The sequence below is a fragment of the Chiloscyllium punctatum genome, chromosome 44 (assembly GCF_047496795.1).
Source record: "Chiloscyllium punctatum isolate Juve2018m chromosome 44, sChiPun1.3, whole genome shotgun sequence".
Taxonomy (NCBI): Eukaryota; Metazoa; Chordata; class Chondrichthyes; order Orectolobiformes; family Hemiscylliidae; genus Chiloscyllium; species Chiloscyllium punctatum.
In genome coordinates this window covers 66,043,040-66,058,801 of record NC_092782.1, presented here as the reverse complement: position 1 = coordinate 66,058,801, position 15,762 = coordinate 66,043,040, and positions in this window count along the sequence as shown.

Below are 15,762 nucleotides of genomic sequence, written 5' to 3'. Positions count from 1 at the left end.
AGAGGGTGAGAAACTGAGGATGCGAATCATAGGGCCTCATAGGGCAGAGGGTTAGAAACAGTTGGTGTGAAAGAGAGTGTCTGATACAGAGGGTGAGAAACTGTTTGTGATAAATACAGTGCCTGATGCAGAGGGTGCGAAAGAGAGTTCCTGATATTTAGGGTGAGAAACAGAGAGTGAGAAACAGAGTGCCTGCAACAGTGGGTGAGAATCAGTGGGCCTGATACAGTGGGTGAGAAATGCAGTGCCTGAAACAGAGGGTGAGAAACAGCAAGCCTGATACACAGAATGAGAAACAGTGGGTGAGAAACAGAGTTCCTGAAACTGAGTGTGAGAAACTGAGTGACTGAAACAGAGGGTGAGAAACTGAGTGACTGATACAGAGGGTGAGTAACAGAGGGCCTGGAACAGAGTGTGAGAAAGAGAGGTTGAGAATCAGAGGGCACGAAACATATGCCAGAAACTGAGGATGAGAAACAGAGTGCCTCAATCAGAGGGTGAGAAACAGAATGCCTGATACACAGGGTGAGAAACAGAGTGCCTGAGACAGTAGGTGAGAAACTGAATGCCTCATACAGAGAGTGAGAAACAGAGGATGAGAAACAGAGGGAGAGAATGAGAGTGTCTGAAACAGAGGGTGAGAATCAGAGGGCCTGATACGGAGGGTGAGAAACAGAGTGCCTAAAACCGAGGTTGAGAACCAGAGTGCCTTATACAGAGGGTGAGAAACAGAATGAGAAACAGAGAGTAAGAAACAGAGTGTGAGAAACAGAATGCCTGCAACAGAGGGTGAGAAACAAGGTGCCTGCAACAGAGGGTGAGAATCAGAGGGCCTGATGCAGAGGGTGAGAAACTGTTGGTGTGAAAGAGAGTGCCTGATACAGAGGGTGAGAAACTGTTGGTGATAAATACAGTGCCTGATGCAGAGGGTGAGAAGCAGAGGGTGAAAACAGAGGGCCTGATACAGAGGGTGAGGAACAGTTGGTGAGATAGAGAGTGACTGATACAGAGGGTGACAAACAGAAGGCCTGAAACAGAGTGTGAGAAACTGAGTGACTGAAACAGAGGGTGAGAAACAGAGTTCCTGATACGGAGGGCGCGAAACAGAGTGCCTGATATAGAAACTGAGAAACTGAGTGCTTCATACAGATGGTGAGAAACAGAGGGAGAGAATTAGAGTGACTGAAACAGAGGATGAGAATCAAAGGGCCTGATACAGAGGTTGAGAAACAGTTGGTGAGAAAGTGAGTGCCTGATACATAGGGTGAGAACAGTTGATGAGAAATACAGTGCCTGATGCAGAGGGTGAGAAATACTTGGTGAGAAACAGAGTGCCTGAAACAGAGGGTCATAAACAGAATGCCTGATACAGTGGGTGAGAAATAGAGGATGAGAAACACAGTGCCTGAAACAGAGTGTGAGAAGCAGAGTGACTGATACAGAAGGTGAGAAACTGAGTGCCTCATAAAGAGAGTGAGAAACAGAGGGTGAGAAACAGAGGGAGAAATTACCCATAGCATTACCTGCAATAGATTTTGTGTTAGGGTCAGGCTTAGGTTTAGAGTTAGGTTTTGTTTTATGTTCGGGATAGGGTTAGAATTAGGGATATGGATAAGGTGAGGGTTAGGGTTAGGTTTAGGGTTAGGTTAGTGCTAAGGTTTGGATTAGGGTTAGGGTTATCTGCGATAGGGTTGAGGTTATCGGGTTAGTGTTACGTTTAGGGGTAGGATTACATTTTGGGTTAGGGATTGGGTCAGGGCTATTGCTAGGCCTGTCGCTAGTATTAGATTTAGGGATAGGTTAATGTGAGGGTTAGCTTAAGGATTCGGGCCAGTGGTAGGAATAGGAATAGGATGAGGATTTGTGTTAGGAATTGGGCTAGAGCTAGAGTTCGGTCTAGGCTTAGCGCTAGGTCCAGCACTAGGGCTCGGTCTATGGTTAGTGTTACAGTTAGGGTTATGGCTTTTGTTAGGGTTAAGGTTAGAGCTATGGGTAGGGCTAGGTATAGGGTGAGGGTTAGTGTGAGGATTAGGGCAAGGGCAAAGGTTAGAGTTAGGTTTAGGGATAGGGTTAGGGCTAGGTGTAGATTTGAGTTAGGGTTTGGTTAGGGTTAGGTGCTTGGGCTAGCATCCGGGCTAGGTTTAAGTTTAAGGTTAGGTTTAGGGTTAGGCTAAGGTTTATGATTTGGGTTAGGTTTAAGTTTAGTGTTAGGTTTAGCATTAGGTTTATGGTTAGTGTTAGGGATCAGCGGAAGGGAAGGAAATTGGAAAGCTCAATGTTGAGTCCTCTGGGCTATAGGCTGCCTCTCCTCCTGCCTAGTTTACTGCATCACATGCTCCCAATGTGGTTCGTCATGCAGCTCAACTAGGCTGCAGGAACAAACCAGACCTCCCAGCCACTGCCTATTTTAATTCCCTTTCCTACTCCCTTTCCATCATGACAATTCTTGGCATCCTCCTTTGCCAAGCTGCTAATTGGAGGAACAACACCTCATCTTCTGCCTTGGCAGACAACAGCCCGGAGGACTCAACCTCGTATCACACAAAGAGACCTTGGAGTGCTGGTTCGTTCACAGTGCAATCGCAGGTAGACAGGACAGTCTTTGTCTGAAAATGACCTATTTACGTTTTATTTCCCAGTCCTGAGTCAATGCCAGAAGTTCACTGGCAATCCCATGTGCTTTGGTTTTGTACAGTAATCTCGAGATGAGACTTCATCAAAAGATGAGTGAAAATTCAAATTGACCCACCCACTGTTTCTTCCTGATCCATTCCTGATCTCGCTGGCATGGGGCATTAAGATATGCCCTTTGAAGCCCTGCATTGCAGTCGATTTCATAGCTTCCTGTATTCTGCTTTTCAGGCTCCATCCGTCACTTAATTTTATATTAGCTGGTCCACCATTCAGACTGTCGTTCAGCCACCTAGTGACACCCCAGACTCTAGAACAAGGGAGACATTGAACTACCTGGTGTCACATCTCTCCATCCTCGCAGACATCTGCCTTGTCCCTTTATAATGCCATTTCTCTATCACTATTGCTCTTCCAGTTATCTTATTTTCTGCATGAATTAAAATTCAGAGATTCCTTGACACTGGGGAAATAACTAATGTATCTCCTTTATTTAAAAAGGGAGTGAGGCAGAAACCAGAAACAACCGGACCAGTTCATTTAAATTCTGTTTGAGTATTAGTGTTAAATGTTTTAATCTTTGTGGCTCCTAACAGTTACACATGTCCTGTATTGAAGTAATTCATGCTGGTATTTCAGATGGTGGGTGCTGTCTCACCACAGGGTGATGAAAGGACAATATGGGACCAAGTGGAACATTTGTCTTAAAAAATTAGTTTCATTCATTCAGGCGGTGGGTGCCGATTTCTCCTCCTGGCCGCCAGAGGGAGTCACTCTGCCTCGCCTTACAGCCCTGGTCCGAGTCACCTCTTGCCCCTCCCGTTTCCTTCTGACAAGGAGGAAGCCGGAGAAGTCAAGAGGTGCCTCGGGACAGGGTCATGAGGCGAAACCGAGCGGCTCCCTCTGGCGGCCAGGAGGAGACATCAGCAGCCACTGTCTGAATGAATGAAACTTTTTTGCAAGAAATGTCTCGGTGGAACTTCTGCCCCCCTTTCGTCAGCCAGCAACAAGGAAGCAACCCACCCGATGAAATACCAACATGGATTACTTCAATAGTATAGTGCAGGACATGCGAAATTCTCCTGAATCACAGAGGATAAAAAAATTAACAGTATTGTCCATAGTGTCCAGGGATACGCAGCTTAGTTGGGTTGCCATGGGAAATGCAGGGGTTTTTTTTCTTGACCTTCCAGAGAAAAACCCACCCAGACCCATTTCCCTCTAACTAATGCATCTAAAAGTATGGGCAATTTAGCATGACCAATTCACCTGACATGCATATCTTTAGACTGTGGGAGGAAACTGGAGCACCCAATGGAATCCCACGCAGACACGGGGAGAATGTGCAAACGACACACAGTCACCCGAGGGAAATGCAGGGTTACAGGGGTTGTGTTGTGTGTGGGTGTGGGTGGAATGCTCTTCAGGGGGGTGGTGCAGATTTGATTGACCTAATGGCCTCTGTCTGCACTACAAGGGATTCTATAAATCGCAGGCAGCTGGATGGCTGCTTTGTGATGCAGAATGATACCAAGGGGCTAGGTTACCCATACCAGCTGAGGTCACCCTGAAGGCCCTGCGTTCTCAACCTTGTGGTGGCCGTCAGATTAAGCTCACCAGCTGTCCCCTCTTTGTAGTGAGAGGGTGACCCTCTAGGACAATGCTGACTTTAGTAAAACTAAATATTAGAGCATCTGGAAACACTGAAGAAGAGAAACCTTATAATTCACAGGCGGTTCTGTGAAGGACATTTTCTCATTTTTGTTTTTACTCCGTGTCCTGAGTCTGTCCATCTCTCTGCCCAAACCACCTCCCCCCTCCCCTTCCCACCCCCACACAGACCATTCCAATAGATATAGAAACAAAGGTGCAGACATGCTTCACCATTCACTATGATCATGTCTGATCATCCAAGTCAGTAGCCTGTTTCTGCTTTTGTCTCTTTGATCCCTTTTACCCCGAGAACTGTACCTAGCTCTTTCTTTAAGACATTCAATATTAAGGTCTCAACCACGTTCTGGGGCAAAGAATTCCACTGGCTCACCACTCTCTGCGTAAAGACGTTTCTCTTCAGCTCAGCACTAAATAGCATGTCCCATATCCTTGCACTGTGTCCCTGAGCTCTGAATTACCTCAGTCATTGAGAAGATCTTTCCTGCATTTACCCTTTATGGTGCTGATATAATGTTGTAGGTTTCTATGAGATTTGCAGCTCATTGTTTTGAATGCCAACGAATATTGTCCAAACTGATCCAGTCTTTCTTCAACCAGTAGTCATTCTCAGATTTCCAGAGCGTGTCAATCCTGGGTTGTGGTAAAGTTGTTCCGAAGTTCGAGATTGATTCTTTTCACTAAATATCAGTCGCTTTTCCTTTTCGCGAAACCACAGCGCCTCTCTCGCTTACCATGCTTACCTGGGAGCATTTTTGTTCAATATTTTGAGTGGTTTATTTCACTGTGACCTGTTATTTCAGCAGTACCATTTCTTCCAGTTGTAAATTCAAAGAAGATAGATTGTTTGGGTTACAGAGCACAGATGTTGCCCTTGAGCCCACCTATTTTGCCCTCACCTACCTACCCCAATCTCTGCATGTGTCCGTCCAAATACATTGTAACATTTTCACTGAAAGAAAATATCTGTCCTACGGAGATTCTAGATAGTCAAACTGCCTGACAGGCCGATGAGTCTCTCCTGGCAATAATTGGCAATGTATCATTTGTCCTCATCAGTGTTTGTTCGACCATTATGTTCGCCTTCTGACGCCATCAATGCTCCCAGGCAATAATATTTCATAATATTCCCCTATTTCAAACCGAAACATGCTGTTTATATATATATATATATATATATATAGTCTGCAAACACAAACCGCAGTTCAACAGATTATTCCATCTGTCAACGTTTTGAAAATATTTCACACGAACCAGACGCACAGTAAATCATGTGATGGGATGTAGTGAACCTAAGATGTTCATGTTGCAATGCCATAATATCGAAACAGAAAACTACCCTCCCTCAGAGACAAATCCTCATTAGGTCTGAAAGATTGGACTGGACAAGGAATAGGGATTTTAATCTATCACTGAGTCAGTGTGGAAATCTCTGTCACAAACGGACAGAGATCTCTGCCAGGTCATTTACGATCTGTTAATTACTTGAAATCTCAGTGAAGCTGTCCATATCGGTTTACTGCCATTATGAATGATTCACTACCATCTGCTACTTTGCAGCTCGTGTGTGTCTCAGTGTCAGAAACTGTACATGTGCCTTGTCTATTTGATGCTTTCTTTCTCAGCTCTGTCTCACTCACTCTCCTCTAATTTTCTCACGCATCACTCACTTTCTCACTCATCCCCCTCTGTCACTCGTCCCCACTCTCTTTTATTCAACTCTTTTTGCACAATTTCTCACTCTCTTTTCCCCCACTCATGCTCAAGAGACTCTCTTGCCTCTCTTGCAAACATAATTGTCTCTCTCGCTCTCGCTCTCTCTCCTCTCCCTCTCCCTACCTTCCATCCCCACTCTCTCTTACACACACAAAACGACACTTTGCTTTCTCTCTGATACCCCTCCCGTGATCGCTTCTCGTTTGCTTGATTATGTTGCTCTTTTTGTCACCGTTAATTTTAGGATGGAGGCACACTGGGCGGTGGGAGGCGGGCGCGGGCGCGGGTGGTCAGAACGAGAAAGTTGGATAAGTGGAATGCCAGCACACAAGCACCACGTTCCTCTGCAGACCAATCAACATGATACACTTTCTTGTTTTAGAACATTAAGAATCATAAAACAGATGAATTATTTTTCAAAGAAATCAATAAGAAATGTAGGTTTTAAACTCATAGGGAACTATGAGGAGAGACGAGCAAAATCTCACCCACAGAAGTTTTTTTGTAGATAACGAGAGCTAGGATGTTTGTGGAGGTGAAGGCAATTGCTGAGATGAGAAGGTTATTGAGGCCAGATGATGTCACAGAGAAATGCAGGGGTCTTTTATCCTTTGCATTCTTCCTGGAATGTGATGGCCAGAATTGCACACAGTTCACTTGTTGTGGCCTCACCAAAGTTCTGAACAGCTCCAAAATAACCTCCTGTCCGTTATAGTCTATACCAAGACTGATAAAGGCAACCGTCCCCTTTGCCTGCTTAACCTGTACTGCCACAATCATGGATTTGTGAACAAGCATTTTAGACACTTTCGAATAAACATGAAATGAAGGCTTTTAATGAGTAAAATCATAGCTCTGATTACAGGTCAGCACATATTGTTTACTTACGTAATATGACAATTAAATAAAATGGATGCATCAGTTCATCCTTTAACTCCTCTCTGAATTTTGTCTGAGTCAGTACATAAATGCATGTGTTTGTACGAGAACTCAGAAGTCGCAACGTGAATCCAATTTCTTGAAAAACAACTAGTGGATCACTAAATACGTTGTCTTCATAATTACAATTTAGATCCTGTCGATATAAAGAGCATGCTACATACGTCATCCATAACGCTATAAAATTAGCAAAGTGAACAGCAAAATTATGGATTTCTGGGTTAATTTTGTTCGTTCCATTAGCTTGACCAATTCACCTGGCCTGCAGGAGGAAACCGGAGGAAACCCACGCAGACACGGGGAGAACGTGCAGGCTCGACGCAGACAGTTGCCTGAAAGGGGAATTGAACTCGGGTCCCGGGTACGGCAAGGCAGTAGTGCTCACCATAGCTTCCTTGAGAGCCAGCATATATTTCTCTGCAGCTCTTGTGATCGAGCAAAAAGTGAAACAGAATTAAAATAATGGATTGTAGATTTGATAGTTCACATGAGGTATAATATGTTTAAAAAAACTATCACTGAACTACTTGGAGTTTAGGCGATGTGCGCAAATACAAATTGAATGTTGAGATAACTTTTATGTTCAAATTAAGACGTAACAAATGAAAGGAACAGTGGCAGTGCATAGACAAAACTGACTGTGATAGATTGGTTAGCGACTGATTTCAATTAATGTTTGAAAGTGTCATCCTCTGGCCTTGTTGAGGCAACTTCTTTTTCTAATTTACAGGTTTCAAAGTTAGAGCAAACCGAAGATACACAACAAGATAGTCCGTGAAGAAATCAATGTTGGTGTATTCCTTTTTTTTGGTTTTATTTACTTCCTGGGGTAAATGGCTGATAACAATTGAAGAAATAGAGGAAGACAGATACCTTGCTAAATGAAAGTAAGGCTGTATCCAATAAGTAGCGATAATTCTGTAAATATGAAAAGTAAGTGATTTACTCCGTATCTTATGTTGAAATTCACGAGGCTTCACTATTCTCCAATGGGAACTAAATTTCATTTTCTATTTATAGAAATTCAAAATGTGATATGATGGTGAGTTTGTTTATTCACTGAATGTGAATTTATTATGGGGGAATATCTCATATATCCTTCATATAGGTGGAACATTAAAGGATGCAATATCATACTGAATGACAGTAAACACTCCTATTAATTGATCAGCCTTATGTATATGAAGCGCCAAATACTTATCAATAGTTAAAATTTGAGATGAATGTAAGATGCTGTACACAACCACCCACAGACCCAACACCCTTCTCAATCCACTGGGAGATAATTCTAATGTTCATATTGCAGAATGAAATTGCACCTCGCCATAGATTTTTTGCAGAGTGAATAATTATCCAAGATAATAAAGCGTATAAGTAATTTTGCCAGCAATGAATGAAGGAAACATTAAGTCACTTGTCTGACCACTTTGATCTGAATTTCCCCAGTGTTACAGTTTAGGTTGGCACAATGTATGATGGTAAAACTTTATTCTCAGTGTGCTCAGATTTCAATCAGTCAACACACCAAATGAGAATAAGTTCAATGGCTATCAAAGAAGCACAGAAGTAAACTAACATATCACAATCACTATACAGAAAAAATTCCACGAAAAAGAAAATATATTTTTGACATTTTTGACATCTCCTGTATGCATTTCCAATGGAAAACACATGAGGTTCTTCTTGGATATTTATCATTTAATTCAAGCATTTTGTTTACCAATATTTCCCACACAGAAGAATGAAGAACAATTTTGTGTTTTTGGAATGAACACTGTTTAGAAACTTTATGAATCTGCCATGAAACGACATGACCAGCTACATGACAAGCAACATGAGTTCGATTGGGACAATATTATTATAGGACAAGCCAAACAGAGAACAGCCAGGGAATTCCTAGAGGCATGGCACTCATCCACTGATTCAATCAATAATCACATCGATCTGGACCCAATATACCGACCACTGCAGCGGACAGCTGGAACTGACAACCGGAAGCGGCAGATTCAAACCACTACAAATGCCCGAGGAAAGATCACAGAAGCGCTTCACAGGAGGCTCCCAAGCACTGAGGATGTCACCTAGACAGGGGACGAAACGTTTGCAACACAAATTCCCAGCTCGGTGAACAGACCCACAACAAGAAACTTTATGAATCTAGTTGCTTCAGCAGACAGAAAAAAAATCATTTCAGCCTCTGGCAGCAAAGTCCAGCTTGGAAACAAATAAAGCCAGGCAAGTATCTTAAAGTACAAAGAAAAGCACGAGAATAGTTATGCAGGGAAACCTTTATTAGCCGAATGAGATGGGCGGGCACTATTTCATCCGGATAATTGATTAGTCGGTGAATTGATTCAATGCCTCTCGTCTGGGGCTCGGAGTTTTCAGAAGATTACTTTTTCCTCGCTCTGCCTGACTTGCTCCCTCTCTTTGTCTCAGGGTTTATTTCTGAGCAGGCATGCACTTGTGTGTAAGGGAGGTGCAGCATTGCTGAAGCCTCCAACACCTCCCAAACTCCCATCAGTTCAATGGGATTGAAGCAGTGAGCACTTGTTAAGTCTGCTCCCCATTCAGGAGACTTGGTGGCAGTACACTGCTCAAGCCTCCCCGCCAGCCCTGTCTGCCCCCCAACCCCGTCCAACCTCGCCCCATCCAACCCCATCCGACCCCATCCCGCCCCCTCCCCATCTACCCCAGCCACATTCCGCCCACCCAGTCTGACCCATCAGCCCCACACCCGTCCCCCCCATGTGCTCCCATGAGTCCCCCATCCCTTCCGAGGCAGCCGGACTGGATACCAACATTAAGACTGCTCTGCCTTTGGGAGGGGGGATGAGTTTCCATATAGTGCCTGTTCACGCGCTCACACACGCACCCCTACCGAGCCCTTATCCGCTCTAGACCACTTGATTGCTGACCACTGACGTGACATCAGCCACCTTAATTTCACCAAGCCCATCAACTACTCCAAAATCACACCTCTCGAATGTGCAGCACTCAATTCCATCAGCATGAATTCCCATTTCACTATCAAACCTGCTGACAATGGCGGGAGGTGGTCATCTGCAGGATAGAACTCTGTCACAGAGGCCAAACACCAGCTTTATAACACCATGTCCTACCTCCCCATGATCACGACCCCACCATGACCCACCAAGGCTAACATCACTCACGCTGACTGTGATGTCATCATGTCCAGTATTCTCCCCTCCACCACCTCCCACCCCACAGTCTCCCAGCCCTGCACTGCCTGGTTCCACCTGCTCCCAAGATCCTCAAGCCAAACTGTCTCAGCCAACCCATTGTCAGTGCATGCTCCTGCTTCACCGAACTGGCTATAACGTTAGCCCTACCCCGATGCCTAACCATAACCCAACCAACTCCAAACCCTAACCCTAACCCAAACCCTAACCCAAGCCTTACCCCAACCCTAAACCTAACCTCAGGCGACTCTGTGTGGAGTTTGCATGTTCTCCCCATGTCTGCTTGGGTTTCCTCCGGGTGCTCTGGTTTCCTCCCACAGTCCAAAAATGTGCAGGTTTGGTGAATTGGCCATGCTAAATTGCCTGTAGTGTTATGTGTAGGGGAATGGGTCTTGGTGGGTTGCGCTTCGGCGGGTCAGTGTGGACTTGTTGGGCCGAAGGGCCTGTTTCCACACTGTAAGTAATCTAATCTAATCTAATCTAACTCAAACCCTCAACTGAACCATAACCCTCACCCTCAACCTCACACTCATCCTCACCCTAATTCTAACCCTCACCCTAACTCCAACCCTAACTCTAACCCTCACCCTCAACCTCACCCCAACCCTAACCCCTAACCTTAACCCTAACCCTATCCCTAATTTTAACCCTATGCCTGACCCTAACCCTAACCTTAACCCTGACCTTATCCCTTATCCTAACCCTCACCCTGTCCCTGACCCCGATCGTGATCCTGATGCTAACTCTAACCTTAACTGGATGTAGTTTTGCTCGCTGAGCTGGAAGGTTCATTTTCAGATGTTTCGACACCATACTAGGTAATATCTTCAGTGAGCCTCCAGACGAAGCATGGGTATATGTTTGGGTTGGTAATGTGGCGATGTCATTCCCTATGGTAATGTCATTTCCTGTTCTTTTTCTCAGGGCTGGTAAATGGGGTCCAAGTAAATGTGTTTGTTGATAGATTTGTGGTTGGAATGCCATGCTTCTCGGAATTCCCATGCATGTCTCTGGCTTGTTGTAGAATGGATGTGTTGTCCTAGTTGAAGTGGTGTCCTTCCTTATCTGTGTGTAAGTATACTAGTGAGAAAGGGTGATATTGTTTGGTGACTAATTGATGAACAACGGGTTGTCAAAGAACTCCCTCAGTGATTATCAGGAGGATCACCTGGAAGAAAGAATGTTTTGTGATAGCATAGACAAGATGGTAGTCTCTCCAGTTACGGAGTCAGTGACCATCAGATGCAAGCATAAGGTAAGGTAAGTCGTGCAGGAGTCTGTACAGAGTTTTAGTGATGGTGATGGTGATAATGCCTGAGACAATTGTTGCCTAAGTAACACCCACAACACTGCAGGTCACTCAGCTGTACAAAGCGGGGAGAAAAAGGCAGTTAGGACTGTAGTAATAGGAGATGCAATTGTTAGGGGAACAGAGAGACACTTCTGTAGCACTCAAGTGACAACAGAAATGTGTGATGCCTCCTTGGTGTAGAGGTCCTGCAGGTTACTCAGTAGCTGAAAGACATTTGAAAGAGAACCAGTGGCCGTGGTATATGTTGGTTCCAATGACATAGGTGAGAAGAGGGATGAGGTCCTGAATGTTGAATTTAAGGTGTTGGAAGCCAGATTGAAATCCAGGACCTCAAAGGTCATAATCTCCAAATTATTACCTGTGCCATTTGCTAGTGAAGCTAAGAATTGGCAGATTAGGCAGTTTAATACACGGCTGGGAAGGTGGTGTATGCAGGAGAGCTTTAGATTTCTGAATAACCTGGAACATTTCTGGAGAAGTTGGGATCTGTTCAAGAGGGACAGTTTTCACCCAAACAGCGACAAGACCAATATTCTTGCAGGTGGTTTTACTAGCTCTGTTGGGTGGATTTTAAACTAGTTTGCCAGGGGTTGGGAGCCTAAGGGGAGGCTCTATGGTAGCTGGAGTGGGTGAGGGTTTGTTGACACTAGGTGGTGACAGAAAAAGTGAGAATGTTTTAAAACAAAGATTCTTCTGGTGGACGTGTTAGGATTCTAAAAGAAGATCTAAAAACTAGCATAAGAGCATTTTACTTGAATGCTCACAGCATTCGAAACAAGATAAATGAGTTGACAGCATAAATCATGATTTAGTGGACATTATAGAGAAATGGTTGCAGGATGGTCAAGACTGGGAGATAAGTATTTAAGGGTATCAGAGTATTCGGAAGGATAAGCTGGTGGTGTGGCATCAGGGAAATATTTAAGGATGACGTCAGGGAAATAGTGAGAAAACAAATAGGTTCTATGGAGAAAAAGGTTGAATCAATTAGAAATTGTAAGGGAAAAACATCACTGATAGGCATAGTCTATAGGAACCAAATAATAACATCATGGTGGGGCAGGCCATGAGGGGGCCTTGAGGGGAAGCCAGCCTTGAGGGGGAGATCTGTGATAGTTTCCTTGGACAGTTTGTAATGGAACCCATGAGGGAGCAAGACATGAATAATTCATATTCTCATAGTTTGGGATCCTCTCGTAAGGAGTGATCACAGTGTGGTTGAATTTAAAATACAGGTGGTGGATGGGAAGGTAAATTCCACTGCTAGTGTCTTGTGCTTAAATAAAGGAGACTACTGTGGGATGTGAAAGGAGTTAGATAACGCAGACTGTGAACAAAGACTATATGGTGGGACAGTTGAGAAACAGTGGAGGACTTTCAAAGCAATTTTGCACAGTGCTCAGTAAAAATATATACGAGTCAAAAGGAGGGACTGTAGGAAAGGGATGATCAGCCATGGATATCTATGGAAATAAAGGAGGCTATCAAATTGAAAGCTAATGCATACAAAGTGGCAAAGATTAGTGGGAAATTCAGGGTTTGGGAAATCTTTACAGATCAACAGAAAACCACGCAAAAAGCTATAAAATTAGTAAGACTGATTATTAGAGTAAACTAATGCAGAATATAAAACAGATAGCAAAATTTCCACAAATATATAAAACAAAAAAAGAGTGGCTAAGATAAACATTGGTTCTCCAGTGGATGAGAAGGGGGATTTAATAATGGGAAACAAGGAAATGACTGAGACGATGGACAGGTATTTTGTGTTGGTCTTCACAGTGGAAGACACAAATAAAGTGAATAATTGATGAATAGGAAGCTATGGCAGGTGAGGACCAAGAAATGATCATTATCACTCAAGATATGACGTTGGGCAGATAATTATAGGCCTGTTAGCTTAACTTCTGTAGTGGGAAAAATGTTTGAATCTATCATCAAGGAAGAAGTAGCAAGACATTTGGATAGAAATTGTCCCATCGGACAGATACAGCATTGATTCATGAAAGGCAAGTCATGTTTAACCCCCTAATTTACAAAATTCTTTGAGGACGTTATGAGCGCAGTGGATAATGGAGCACTGGTAGATATGGTGTATCTGGATTTCCAGAAGGCATTTGACAAGGTGGCACACATAAGGCTGCTGCATAAGATAGAGATGCACTGTGTTGTGGGTAATGTATTAGCCTGGATAGAAAATTGGTTAACTAACAGAAAGCAAAGAATGGGGATAAATGGGGGTTTTCTGGTTGGCGATCAGTGGCTAGTGGTATAGAACAAAGAACATAGAACATAGAACAGTACAGCACAGTACAGGCTCTTCAGCCCTCAATGTTGTGCTGGCCTTCTATCCTACTCTAAGATCAGACGAACAGACATGCCCTTCATTGTATTAACTTCCATACGCCTCGCCAAGAGTAACTTAAATGTCCCTAATGTATCTGACTCAGGGGTCGGTGTTGGGACCACAATTATTTACAATTTACACTTGTAAATTTGGAATTGGGAACCAAGTATAATGCCAAAGTTCGCAGATGATACTAAGATGAGTGGTACAGCAAACCATGCAGAGGATACTCAAAGTTCGCAGAATGATTTTCCTGCGCCACACCGGGAATGCTGTGTACAGTTTTGGTCTTCTTACTTGAGAAATAATATACTGGCACTGGAGAGGTTGCAAAGTGAGTAGGCAAGAGTCTGGCCGATGGAGTACAATGCTGGTAAAAGTGAGATCATCTATTTTGATAGGAATAACAGGAAATTGGACTATTATTTAAATGATGAAAAATTGCAGCATGCTGCTGTGCAGAGGGTCCTGGATGTCCTAGGACGTGAATCACAAAATGTTGGTTTGTAGGTAAATAAGACGGCAAAAGGAATATTGTCCTACATTGCTACAGGGATAGAGTTCAAAAATTGGGACATTATCCTGCCTGATAAAGGGCTTATGCTCGAAATGGCGATTCCCCTGTTCTTCAGATGCTGTCCGACTGACTGTGCTTTTCCTGCGCCACACCGGGAATGCTGTGTACAGTTTTGGTCTTCTTACTTGAGAAATAATGTACTGGCACTGGAGAGGTTGCAAAGAAGGTTCATAAGGTTGATTCCGGAGTTGAGATGGTAGGTTAATGAAGAAAGATTGAGTAGACTTGGACTATACACATTGGAATTTAGAAGAATGAGGAGGATCTTATAGAAACATATAAAATTATGAAGGGAATAGATAAGATAGAAGCAGGGAGGTTGTTTCCACTGGCAGATGAAACTAGAACTAGGGGGCATAGTCTCAAAATAATAGGGAGCAGATTTAGGACTGAGTTGAGGAGGAACTGTTTCACTCAAAGGATTGTGGAATTCCCTGCCCAGTGAGGCAGTTGAGACTACCTCATTTAATGTTTTTAAGGCAAAGATAAATAGTAAAGAAATTAAGGGTTATAGTGAGCGAATGGGTAAATGGAGCTGTGTCTGAAAATATCAATCTTATTGAATGGTGCAGTAGGCTCAATGGACCAGGCCTTGTCTTGCTCCTATTTCTTAAGTTCTTACAGCACTGGCAAAATTACTGGGTTGAAGACTCTTCATTAAGTCTGGCCTTCATGGACCTAGGAAGGTGGATGAAATAGCATCGGAACTCCAATACTGAACCCAAGACACCACTAAGCAAGAGAGATAGCTTGGTACAGCAGATGACATTTGATGTAAGAATCTTGGAAATGGCTTCTGCATGGGTAAGAAGCATGGTTAGTGCAAGGCCGGGCCAGAGGTGTATAAACTTTGGGAAGGTGGACCACATGGACCATATGAAATGGTGTAGAAGCAAAACATGCACTGCCCCTCAGAATTTTCAAAACTTCTGCTGGAACTCATAGATTCACTGCTGTCAAATGTTGTTGATGTTTAATCAGAGTTGAACATGATGGAAGTAGCCACCTTGATGCCTTTGTCATTGGAAGAAAAGTGAAACTGTACTGAGGTGCTCCTAGCACAAGAGACAAGCCAGGTTGGAGGAACCTAATACAGTGCTAAAACACCCTTGGGAGCTCCCTCAGAAAAGGAATTGGCCTATATCCTCGGACTCTGAGGGGGATGGATGCCATGATTGTAAAGAGGTCAGCCTCTTTATCATAAAGGATATCATGGATATCATAGAATGAATTCCCTGATTGGGACTGTTAATCTGGCACAATTAGGGAACCCTGGCTGACATAAAAAGGTTAAGTACCAGGGATACTCTGGCACTGACTCTGTATGAGGCAGAAATGCTGTCAAGGACTGTTCATGTGCAAATAA